Raw genomic sequence first — 9020 nt, forward strand, 5'->3', positions numbered from 1 at the left:
TAGTCTAACGTTACTCTCCCAGGATCAGGAAACAGTCCTCCATAAAATGCGCTGGACACATCTGAATATTTGGGTTGAACTGTTCTGGAACAGTGTTGTAAATACAACTTAACCACTGATTTCTAGTCGTGTCTTCTTTTGGAAGATCAAACAAAGTAGTTTCGCTTTCACAACAAAAACACAGCGTCACACACGGCGGGCTAGAGTGATTGGCGTATTCCTCGAAGGAGCGTCCGACGGGCTTGCGGCAACCACATGTGACGACCCCGGGCTGGACTCCGCTTCATCCACGGTGAAAGCCGATCCGGCGATCCACAGCGTGAAGTTGAAGTTTTTCCTCAGCGACCAGCACGGATCAGCTCTAGGCATGACGAAGCGGATATCGTCCTCTTTTGGAAGACCAAACAAAGTAGTTTCGCTTTCACAACGAAACACACAGCGTCTTCACGACATGGCGGCGGCGGCAACAACAATACTACAGCGAGAATAAAAGTTATGCCTTCTTTCTTTGCGTGAACATTTGGGCGGCGTTATGCAAATCTTCCCACACAGTGACGTAGACATGTGGGGCCGTGTCTAAACGAGGTGTTTTAGGAGGGTGTGGACAAGTCTTAACTTGTATAAAGAATATCTCTTTAGGTTTGAGAATTTAGTCTTTGCAACTTTAGGGATCTTATCTATGCACAAACAGCTTGTAACACTCCAAAGTGAAAGGAACATTTGAAATTGCATCATATGACCCCTTTAATATTTTTGCTTTCATCACTATTTATGTCTTTCTTCAGGAGAAAAAAATTGCTTTCTAAATTTGGTTGATTTTATATATATAACTTCTATATAATGTACACATAAATATTATAACTCATCCAACCCATCTCTAACATTGCCATTTCATTTCCAAATAAAAGCAGACGAAACACAACGTCAGAATGCCCTTAAACAATCAAAAAAGAATTATTCACACAACCCTAATTTGGTACTAATGTCATCTCCGAGTGCTCTGAAGTATGGTGCTTTAGCAGTGAGAGTTTGCTATGATCATGGAGTCGATATAGTATATTATGAAATCTAGGTTCCCAGAGTGATGCAACGTTAATAATTACCAGAATCAAAAATAAGGCCAAAATTTACATATCCTACAATGAAATAAAGGCAGTTGGGCTAAGCATTATTCTACAGGGTCACAATATCACAGAGTCATTTTGTATTCATTGGTTTTGGGGAAAAAAAGCAGGACATTAATGGAGTTTCTAAGGGATTGAACAGAAAACACTGCACTGCACAGCAACTGCGTTACTTTAGAGCTCAGTTTCCACACTTTATGAAGAATTTCAAGCAGCAGTTCACCAAAAATATATACTGTCGACATTTATTTAGTGTCATGTTGTACACTTCATCATATCAGTGTTAATTTTGTTGACGAATAATTTGTCAACGACATTTTTTCACCGACGTCAACGAGATGATAAAACTCTATTTGAATGACAAAAACTATGACGGCAATCTATTGACATTTTCGTCAACGAATAAAAAAGAGACGAAAATGTTAGGGAGGGACGATTTGGGAAGAGATTCATTCAGAACGAATCTGCTGCGTGGTTCGGAGGTTAGATGCGGGACATAAGCTAAAATACACTTGCTGCACGTCGCATAAAACGTTCAAAAATGTCAATATGTGGGATATGTAATCATATGTAATCATAATGTAACAGCATAATAATGCAAGAAGGCCTACACACTTCCAACTGACAACAAACTTTCACTTTTTAAGAATATTTAAATCATGGCAATTAAGCATCAAAATATTAGATACCTTAAAAAACTTGAATAAATAGTAAATAAACATTTTCTAACAAAAAGTGCAAAGTAACAAGTAGAAAAAAGAAAGATGCACAAAGAACTTGTATGGAGATTTTTTCCATCTAAAGATTTTTCCCTGACCTTCTTTTCTCAGTAAATTAAAGGTGCACACTATTGCTGAAAAACACAATCACTACTCAGCAGTCAGATGGCCGTATGCACAAAGGCACAGATCCCTAAACAAGGCCATATCTGCAGATTAAACTTTTTTTGTAGAAGCATTTTTTAAATTTGAACTAGCACATCATGACTACACCACGGTATGTATGAGAAGCTGCAAAAGACACAGGCGCAAGTGAAATGTACAAAACATGGTGACATTAAATTTTAAGTAAATATAATGGGCGATATATTGCGTCACCAAAAATTATTGAGGTCATGTACATATATTGCGTGATAGGTCGATATATTGATTATTGCGACAGGCCTTCTCACAGCACACGAATACTCTTTCGCGTCGCATGAACGGAGAATTACACACAAAATGATGTCGAATTGTCCTTTTTGACGAGTATTCACGTAAACACAGTTGATTATGTCTTAAGTGAACGTAAACAGTAGGGAGAACGTGTATCAGTACATTGCATCCATTACAGCTGAGCATTCGGTTTTAAAGAGACAGCAGCCTAATTCAGTTGCTATTGTCAGTCATTTATGTTAATCAAGCAACAAAAGAAAGACAGAAAATCACGCACTGCTCTTGACTGAAAAACTTTAGTAGCCCTTAAGATTAATCTAAATTTAATATCAAACCTATATAATGAGTTTGGAGAATTTAGAGAAATGCTTAATAAATGCTCTGTAACTAAACCCATTAGATTTTAGCCGACTAAATTTACCGTAGATTTAATCGACTAAAATCGTATGATATTTAGTAGACTAAAGCCTCGTGCACACGGGAACGATTATCGCGCGCACTTATTTGCGCGTCTTTTGTGTTCATACCCAAGCGATTTTCGCTGCCGATGAGCCGACCGAACGTGCAAATTCACTCCCTGACATTAGATGGCGCTTAATGAAAAACAGAAATACCCCGGTACACATCGAATCCTATTTGATCTGCAATTCCTCTCCATAACAACTCCATCTTATCGAGATTTTTGTAGTTGCTGTCGTGTTTGTCATAAAGCCCTTTGTGTTCATACGCCAATGAGACCAGCAGCTCTACATTCATCTTGCCTCGATGCATCTTCTTTGTTTACTTACTTCCTCTTCATTGTTGGGTATCAATGTGTGCTCGGCAAGAACGTTTTGTGCTTGAGTGCGACCAAGTCGTGTTTTACTGTAACTTCAGCAGCTCCAGGCATGTGAACAGAAGGGCCAATCTCATTGGTCGGCCAGTTTTTAACGCGGCGCGTCAAACGAAAAAAAAACGAGCCAGAGGATTTTTTTTTTTTTTTAAATGACGCTTTTACGCCTCGCGTTTTGCGCGTCGGTGTGCACACTCACATCGGCGCCCTTTGTTTAGTCACGAGGCGTTAAACATCGGCGGTAATCGCACGCGATAATCGTCCCGGTGTGCACAAGCCTTAAAACTAAAAACAATTAAGATGACTAAAATACGACTAAAACTAAATGGCATTTTATTCAAAAGACTATGACTAAAACTAAATCAAAATTTGCTGTCAAAATTAACACCGCATGTTTTTTAAATATATTTTTCAAGTACCATTTACCAATATCATGAGTTATTTATTTATAAATATTACATTTTTGATTCACACTACATTTACAACCAGAATTAACTTTGCAGTGTCATAAAAAGGACAAATTATCATATTATAATTTTAAGAAAACAATTTGACCTTAACACACACTCATGCATGTCTGCAGTTTTTCTTTCTATGACTATATTTACATTCACAATGTTCTGAAGCATGTGCAAACGTCACCATTATTTTCCTACATTTCCACAAAAGAAATTGTGGCAAATTTGTGCAAAGTTTAACAACCTTGAACCCGGCATGAAATCTGAGTGGCCTGATTCTTTGCCACCGAAAGTCCATCATTACAAAATGCTGAGGTGATAAAAAGTTATGCAAATGCTGCTATCAAGTCTTAAATAGATTTCTTGCAATAGTGTCTTTTTCTTCCCCCACGTTAATTGGCGACTTCAGCTGCTAATAGTTTTTCTATTAATATTTTTAATATTTTAACAAAACTTCACTGTTTTGTTTTCTTAAAAATATAATGAGGAACATAATAAATAATAATAATAAAAGATTATGTGAAACAAAAATGTAAGACTTTCATTTAATTAGGTTTTTCTTCATTAAGATAAGAAAACTTTTTTCGGGTGGGGGGCAAATTAAAAATTAATTTTAATTCAGAAACTAAAAACATATACAATAAAAGTACTCAATCAACTGTATGCGGGTCAAAGACGAAAAAGTGTTTAAGCATAAAAACAATACTACTTTAAGTTGTTGTTTTTCACAAAAAAAAAATTACAATCTGTTTCATGTAATTGTATTTTTGTTTTTTTTCTGAGCAAAAAATAAATATCATACATTTTCCCCTGATTTACAGAAGAGACCCACTAAAATGTCATTCAGTGAAACAATCTTGTCAGGCATATTTACAACAAAAATCAATTTATGACATATTAAAAGACTTTCACCCCAAATACTAATTAGTTGTAATTTTTCATTTTTTTTTTTTTTTTTTTTAAATGTGCCACTATCCTAGGTTTTGCCAATTTGTCAGTAATAATTTTTTACTCATTTAAAACACAATCAAATTGAATATGCTCACTTATTCTTTTATATATTGTAATATGTACACGTCATTATTATTTGTTTTAATTTTTCATTTTTTTTTTTTTTTTTTTTTAAATGTGCCACTATCCTAGGTTTTGCCAATTTGTCAGTAATAATTTTTTACTCATTTAAAACACAATCAAATTGAATATGCTCACTTATTCTTTTATATATTGTAATATGTACACGTCAAAATAAGCATGTTGTTTGAATTTTTACATAACTATAAAAGTGTTACACTGAATGACAATGAAACATCATTTCAAACTAATTTTGACATTTTATTCTTCAAAAACTTATTTGAAACCTTAAATGTAGACACTTTACTTGCATTTAATGTGCTTTCTATGGACATAAAACAACTTTTGTCAATTTATTTTGATGCGGGCATCTTAACGTCTTTGACCCATGCATAAATTGCATTTTCTGTATTTTGAATAAACTGTTTTTTCATTTGTAATTTCAAAAGTAATTAAAAAATCTGTTAATCTTTCACTCTACCGAAGTTATGAAATCTCACCTGCACTGAGAATAAAATTTTTTTTAAAAGTTTGAATGAAGAATGAGATCTGAGAACGGCAGCAGGAAAAGAAAAATGACTTTAATTTGGGTCCGTTTGTCAAACAAAGCTATACGGCTTCAGAACAGTCAGATATTACAGACAAGTGGTGCAGATGGCTTTAACCATACTTCTATGGCGGTTCGTTTTGCAGCTTCAAAGCTGTAGTCACAAAGTCGTATTGGAAAAGAGTTAAGTGAAGATTCTTCAAAAACTCTTTTGTGTTTAACAGCAAAAAAATAGCATCATACAGCTTTGAAACAACAATTTCTATATTTAGGTAAACTATTCCTTAAAGTAAAATGGAAAGGCCACCCTGCATTGGCTTGAAACATAGATGAAAACGTCCTCAGTGAAGGCAGTTTACCTTGTGGTGCAGAGCTCGCAGGAGTCAACTGCTCTATTCTACTTCCTCTCCTTCCTTGTCTGCTTTTCTTGAATTCAGCCAAACAAGAGTACGATCTGAAAACAAAAGGGTCAGTGGGTTGAAAATTAGCCACTTGTTCCAAGTTTCATCTTCTGATACTGAAATGCAGTGGAAAATTACAGACCCTGGACGCCTTGCATGGAAAATCCCTAAATTTATTGCACAAAAGGGGGAAAGGCCGGCTTCTGAAAATTTCCATGAAAATTCTATTCTTAGATTAGAAACAGTTGGAGGGCAGACTGTGGGTTTTTGTTTGAGGAGCAAATCCTGACCAAAACAGCCGCGTAATAAAACCACAGCGTAAAAAGAGCATTAAAAATGTTGTATATCTGCTGCTTTGACACCTGCGTAGTGATGTTGCGTTCTTAAAGAGTCTCTGTGTTTTCAGATTTGAAAGGAAAAAAATATATATATCACTTTTGGAATTGATGTGGCTCCAAAGTTCTGAGAGCACGATGAAAACATGGGACTTTTTCCCTCTTGTAAACCTAGCTAGCAATAACGTTTTAAGTTTCATAAAAAAAAAGTTATGATTTCTAATAGGCTACAACAAAATCTGAATTTGCAAAAACTTGTGGAGTCCATCCTTTAATTAAAGAAAACGGGAAAATAGCAAATGCTAAGAAATTCATATACCTTTTCCAATTCAACTTTTCTTAAATCGTTATGCCGATAATATAATTTGTACTGAACTTGGCTGAATTTGGAATGAATCTTGTATTAAATTCTAAAAATGCACAAGTAGCATTTCCTTCTCTTTTGGAGGCCACTGAAAATATATTTAGTTTTTGACAATTGTTCATTAAAGGGATAGTTCACCTAAAAATAAAATAATAATGAACTATCTTTTGTGGAACAAAAATGTCTAATTTTATGTCCATACAATCAATGGGGTCCAAAGTTGTTTTGGAACATGTTTTGTGCCCCACAGAAAAAGAGTTAGTCATACAGGAATAACATGAGGATGAGTACATGTAGGGCTGGGCGATATAGCTAAAAAAATTATCAACGATATAATGTTTCATATCGTTCGGTATTGATAATTATTGACATTTTGTATAACCTTTTTTAAATTAACCCAATTTATTGAGACAAACGAAAAAAAATTTGTTTGTCTTAACAGTCAAACACACAATAAAAATTAAACAAATATCTAATTTCTAATGTTTTATATGCAGATTAAATAGGTTTAAAGGAAACGCTTGTCTTGTCTCCCGAGGCCACAGGAGGGCGCAATGAGCAAAATAATGCAGCACATTAAATTGTCAACGCATGGAAATAGCGGTCTATAAAAAAACGTGCATTACGTCTAAATTAACTCATATAAATCAAATGTAATTTAGTAAATTGCATAAACAATTATGAACAAAACAGCATCACGTATTTATGCATTGCTTAATACAAAGAGCCAAATCGGCCATCACGCAGATTGCATTTAAAAACATAAGAGACGCAATGAAAAGGAATAAACCTCCACAAATTTGGGACGTGTTTTCTAAAAGTTTAAACTGTTTTAACTTTGCATGGCTACATCTCTTGTGTGAGACGTGAGTGCAGCAGTCATATTTGTCAGTCTAAAAAAAATGCGCTAAATATGCGTTCTGTGTGAATGGCTTGGTTTCGGTTTTAACCTAATCAAGATCTTCTACGCATTGAGCTTCTATATATCTCTAATATTTTGAATGCATAACACAGCAGCGGCGCGTCTCGTGGGCTAGACTAACAAAACATTCAAATGCAACAACGTCACTTACATCATCATCACCGCATCTTGTGCGCCACTGATGACGCTCCCTGACGCGCACCTAACATTCAGATGCAAACGTTTATTTTAAATTCGACTAATATTCATTTTTTTTATTCACAATCTCCTCGTCACAGGCAGGCACAGCACTCAATTCAGCATGTGTTCTGTGTGCTGTCTGCGTCACTCATAGCACTAATCGAACATTTTTTATATCGTTATCGAAGAAGGTGTACCGTCGATAATTATCGATACCATTTTATCGCCCAGGCCTAAGTACATGACAGAAAGAGATGATGAGAAAACACCAGATCACAAAAGGACACATCTGTCTCATTTGTATATTCAGTACAAGTAAAGGTGACTTGTAAGAATTCAGAAATAAAGAGAACTTATAAAACTATATCTCCATATATAAAAATGGGTGTCCATCTAGAAAGCAAGTTAAAGGGTTAGTTCGCCCCAAAATGAAAATTATGACATTAATTACTCACCCTCATGTCGTTCCAAACCCGTAAGACCTCCGTTCATCTTCGGAACACAAATTAAGATATTTTTATTATTATTTACTAATCTGAGAGCTCTCTGACACTCCCATAGACAGCAACGCAACTGAAATGTTCCCAGACAGAAACGTAGCAAAGACATCGTTAATACAGTCCATGTGACATCAGTGGTTCAGATATGAGAATACTTTTTGTGCGCAAAGACAACAAAAATAACAATTTATTTAACAATTCTTCTCCCCCGAGTTACGTCTTCTGCCATTTTGAAAAGTACCCAAGAACGTAATCGGCGTTGTTTACGTAAGGGGAGAAAGCGTGCGCATGAATGTAATCGGCGTTGTTTACGTAAGGGGAGAAAGGACGCGCATGAACGTAATCGGCGTTGTTTACGTAAGGGGAGAAAGCGTGCGCATGAATGTAATCGGCGTTGTTTACGTAAGGGGAGAAAGGACGCGCATGAACGTAATCGGCGTTGTTTACGTAAGGGGAGAAAGCACGCGCATGAACGTAATCGGCGTTGTTTACGTTAGGGGGGGGAGCGCGAGCATGAACGTAATCGGAAGCACGCGCATGAATGTAATCGGCGTTGTTTACGTAAGGGGAGAAAGCACGCGCATGAATGTAATCGGCGTTGTTTACGTAAGGGGAGAAAGCGCGCGCATGAATGTAATCGGCGTTGTTTACGTAAGGGGAGAAAGCACGCGCATGAATGTAATCGGCGTTGTTTACGTAAGGGGAGAAAGCGCGCGCATGAACGTAATCGGCGTTGTTTACGTAAGGGGAGAAAGCGCTCGCATGAACGTAATCGGCGTCGTTTACGTTAGGGGAGAAAGCGCGCGCATGAATGTAATCGCCGTTGTTTACGTTAGGGGGGGAAAGCGCACGCATGAACGTAATCGGCGTTGTTTACGTTAGGGGGGAAAGCGCACGCATGAACGTAACCGGCGTTGTTTACATTAGGGGGGAAAGCGCGCGCATGAACGTAATCGCCGTAATCAGCGTTGTTTACACTTTAGAGTAAAGCGTGCAAATGCGTTGTGATACTCTACAAAATGCTGGATCACAACGCATTTGCACGCTTTACTCTAAAGCAGGGGTGGCGAACGTCAGTCCTGGAGAGCCGCAGCCCTGCAGAGTTTTGCTTCAACCCTAATCAAACACACCT

General features: G+C 36.7%; 1 protein-coding gene across 1 annotated transcript in view; it reads right to left on the reverse strand.

The window, feature by feature from the left end:
- Nucleotides 1-9020, reverse strand: part of LOC107556027 (zinc finger protein 618-like) — a 52140-nt gene that overhangs the window by 40548 nt on the left and 2572 nt on the right. The window contains exon 2 of the mRNA XM_016238997.1: nucleotides 5546-5640. The gene's annotated coding sequence lies outside the window, so the exon portion shown is untranslated. The remainder of the gene's footprint in view (nucleotides 1-5545; nucleotides 5641-9020) is intronic.

This window comes from Sinocyclocheilus grahami, unplaced genomic scaffold, assembly GCF_001515645.1.
Source record: "Sinocyclocheilus grahami isolate Dianchi unplaced genomic scaffold, SAMN03320097.WGS_v1.1 scaffold553.1, whole genome shotgun sequence".
Lineage (NCBI taxonomy): Eukaryota > Metazoa > Chordata > Actinopteri > Cypriniformes > Cyprinidae > Sinocyclocheilus > Sinocyclocheilus grahami.